Consider the following 4,528-nt stretch of genomic DNA (forward strand, 5'->3'; position numbering starts at 1 on the left):
CACGTCTATGAAGTAGCGTACATTGAAATCTCTTACGTTTTGAAATTGAGTGTAATGTCATGGCTCTTACTTTTATGTTCATTGCATTTCTATTAAATGGCCGTATGTCTATGAACACTCCTTACGCAACTTGAGTACAAGTGCTGAGCAAAGCAAAGGTAGAATCAAGTATTTGGTTTGGATCTTTGCTCCCGCCAAATTCTTTGCCCATTCCATCGTTTTTATTGCGAATATTTTGTTGGTGTCCATTCTCCCTTCCAAGCACAGAATTTTGTCTACAAAGTTTTGTGCATTGAAATCTCTAAGTTTTTGAAATTAGATGGATGATGGTATTCATACATTTTATGCATTTCATTTCTAATATATCAAAACAGCAAATATCCACAAAGTACAGATTCGGCCAATGGAAAGTAAAACGCACTATATTATCAAGCTAAAATTGACGGGGCTTGTTGCTCGATTACAAAACTTGTTGACAGGTGCGTACATCAAAGCATAAACTATATGCTAGACGCTCGACCACCTATCAACTAACATTGTCGGCACATGACTCTCTAACATTATGGCTATCGTGGTCGCACGTACGGCTCGATTATCGTTGAAGACACTGACATATGAGTCCACACATATAGCTGAGAAGAAGGGCTGCATCGGAACTCGTGAGCGCCTTCCCTATGAATCCGAAACCTCTTCAAGCATGTTGATCTCCCACGACCTTGCCTGTATCTCATATTGCCACGTTGTGAATCCATGGCCACCTCTAAACTTAACAATCCCGTCCTTAGATCGCATAGGGGAATATAGATCATGTCGCTACTGAGCTACCCACCACAGAGCAAAGCCCTAGCATCAACAATAGTAAAAAGAAACCTCTCGCAAACAGCAAGATAAAAGACAATCTCTCTGAAGCTACCCACACAGGGAAAACCTCGAAAACATGAAATCTGACCACCCACAGAGGGCAAGGCCAATGGATTTGAGCACCCACACAGGGCAAGTTCGACAATAAAGATCAAGGTCGACAGAAAAATTTGTAAAATATTTTGAAAACTTTAAAGAGTGTGATCTCTGTCATCCAGAGATTTGTTTGCAACAACCAAGCCTGCAAAATCTTCAGCTATCAGCTCTTCTTCAACCAAGCATGCTTTTATTTCTCTGCAGGTCTTCTTGTAGCATTGCTTTGCTAACTGACCTTTTCCACAATATATTCGGACACGACTTTGCTCTTTCTTCGCCTTCTCTTCATGTTTTATTGCATGAGCTAGTTCTCCATTGCTTCAGACTGACGTTCTACACTCTTTTAAATTCCAAGCTCTCTACATTATTGTAACTATCTTCATCCTCCACCCTCGTACCCAATGCATGCATTTGATCGAGATGTGTACCTAAACTTGCTTCTTAATACTTGTTTAAATCACCTTCGAACTCTTCAATTTTGCTCCAAAATAGTGTCTTGAGCATATTTGAGTTCTGAGCTGTCTTCGATACATCAATGCCAAAGCGTTGCCATAGGAGAAAGTGAGCTATAAGGAATCATGACTTGCATGAAAAGGCTTGGAGAAAAGTGTCAATTGTAGTAGAGAAAGCTTGTGATTTGTAATAGGTCATTCTCATTAATGAGGGCATAATCAACCGCACTCTTTTCCTTGGAATTTGTCGTGTATGTAACCATGGTGCCAATCCATGCTTCCTTTGGTGTCATATCACATAAAGCATTAGTAGGGGTTTTGCTTACCAAATAGATTGCCAGGCATGCCCTTGGTTTGCATCAAGCTCCTTGCACAATCAACAATGGTGTAGTTCTTTCTTTAAATCGGTACTCCATTTTGTTGTGTATTTGCCAAGAAAACTATGCATTCTCCATTGTTTGCAATACCCAATAAACACTTAGGAGACATCTTATCCCCCATTGTCGAATGAAGGCATTTGATTCAACAACTAGATTGAGTTTCTATCAAAGTCTTGAACTCGATAAACTTATCAAGAAGTTTGTACCTTTTCTTCATGGGGTGTAGATAAATACTTTTTTAGTGTAGCCCTCAACAAATGTGATAGACTATTTCCTACCATTGTGTAATGGTGTATTGGTCATGTATCTAGCGGTGTCATTGCACATTAAGTCCAATGGTCTCTTGGCTCTAGGGGCCTGACCCTCGAGAGAAGACTCTTTGTGCTGTTGCTTGCCATTGTTGCCACACCTAGCCTTTGACTTACTTAACACTCTCAGACAAAGTGTCCTAGCTTGCCATAATCATAACAATTGATTTTGCTCTTTGTAGATGTCTTCTGCTTGGCATAAGAATGTTGTCTTTGTTATCGATCTAGGCTTGGGCCAAGAACTCCCACCTTGTTGTGCATTCTATTGAGGCTTCTTGCCTTTGAATTGCACATGATGCATCTTTTACACACTATCCCTTTAGCATGGTCTTTTTCTAATCCTTTTCTCTGATCCTACTCTTAGATCAATAGGCAAACTCTTGAGTATCCATTCAAGAAACTCCAAGTCTTTCATTTCAAAATACACTCTCAATCTATCCTTCATGAATTTCATCTATTCATATAGTGCATAATTGTCTCTTCAAATTGAAATGTGTGACCAATACCTTGCCCTTATAGATGAACATCACATTGGACATCAACGTACTCCATACATCCAATCCTGGTGTCAAATGCATCACTTGGGCAAACACTGTATTCTTTAAACATGCCACAAAGTTTTTAGTAACTTTCGCATTCATCTCATCATAGGCACCCACCTCTACTTTTGTGGCATTCTTTGTTGTTAGAGTAGGCACTTTTCAAACAACAATTACCCATAACTCCGTCCCATGAAGAGGTCCATCATCTAGCATTAAGTTATTCCAATAAAAAATCAAAACATCTAGAACGTAAAAAATTTCCACTAATGTTATCTTGCTGATGACTCAATAGCTTGCATTACACAAATATGCCTTCTATTCACTTGGCAGTTAGTCTTTCGATGCGAGTATTTACCATGTTGTTTGAAAGTTCTAATTGAGCAATGCAACTTATAGACTCCCATTAGATCTCTCCCAAATCCCTAAATACTAGGAAATACTAATTGGGGACTCTTTAAAGGCTCCAAATCTTTGATAATGGACATCTTCACCTCATGTCTCATGCAGGCTTGTGTAGCCTAGTGGGGTAAGTCCCTTAGCCCATGCACAAGAGATCTTGAGTTCAAGTCCCACAATGCACTTGAGAAAACCTATCCTTTTGGACAAAACCGGTTTGAACTAAGGCTTCCAAATTTGAAGTCCCATGATTTCAAACTCATCAAGAAAGTTTAAAATTCAACACCCAGAACCTCAAGACTTTTGACTTTGAAGGCCCATCATTTTTTAATTTGCAAATAGATTTTAAAAGTCGACCCCCTTCAAGAATTTCAACTTTCAAGACCCTCAATTTTCAAAGTCACCAGGTGATTTTGTGGTGGCGGCTTTGGCATGGAGTTACCTTAATGACAAAATAATGAAAGAGATACTTTGGGACAATCCCTTGTAAAAGCCTGTGGACATGAATGGAGAATCTTGAGGCTCCCTTAGAATAGTGACTAGTAGTGGAGCACCTTATGAGAAGGTGAGATATCAACCTAAGATCATAGCTTAAGATGTATAAGAGAATGTTAAAACCCTTCCTCAGTGATGTGGGGGTCAAAGAAGGCTATCCAATCTCAATTGCTCTATTTGGTCTCTACATAGACATAATGGATCTCATGGTCATGATGTTTGCATGGGATAAGGGATTGGAGAGGTCCACTTTAGGGAAATACTCAATTCTACCAAAGACCAGGCTACTTGTTGATGTTAGAAAAACAAGGGCAATGTTGGTCACTCTATACAATGAAGTTAATGTTGTTAAAACAAAGACAATTCGTCGAATCCCAAGGGTGGTCATCTATACAACATGTAACATAGCATGTTCATTAATGTAAGTAGAATTTTTAATTTGGGGGACCTAAGGTCACTTACAAATGGGGGGGTGGGGTAAATACTCATAGAATAGAATTATAGTATATACATGTACAAAGGGGACGTTAAAATGAAAATTGCATCATGCAAACATAAGGAGAAGAAAACAATTATAGAAAAAAATTGTAAAATTTAAATATAGGCATATTTTAAATATGTGCTTGCTAGCAGATGTTACATGGTTTTTTTTTAATAGACTAATTTCCCCATGGTTGAAACAAAACAAATCCATGGACCTACTATATATCACGTATCTAGTATTCAATGGCATAGGCATTAAAGTTCTAGCAAACCATGGATGGAAGAAATCCACAAGTTGGACCAACTTTTATGTTTTTGATATTCACAAATGGAACTACAAATCCTATCTATTTAGCACATTAGTTAAACAAGTCCTATCTCATGGAGTAGAAATATAGTGCGAGATCACCTCCAAAAACACCAAGTATAACGTTGGAAAAATTATAAAAAAAATCTCTAAGAAGATATATGTATTATGTAGGTGAAGACCACTATCCTACACTCTATTTTTATGC

Source organism: Dipteris shenzhenensis, chromosome 19 (assembly GCF_047967505.1).
Source record: "Dipteris shenzhenensis isolate YYH24624 ecotype China chromosome 19, Dip_SZ_1.0, whole genome shotgun sequence".
NCBI classification, from domain to species: Eukaryota; Viridiplantae; Streptophyta; class Polypodiopsida; order Gleicheniales; family Dipteridaceae; genus Dipteris; species Dipteris shenzhenensis.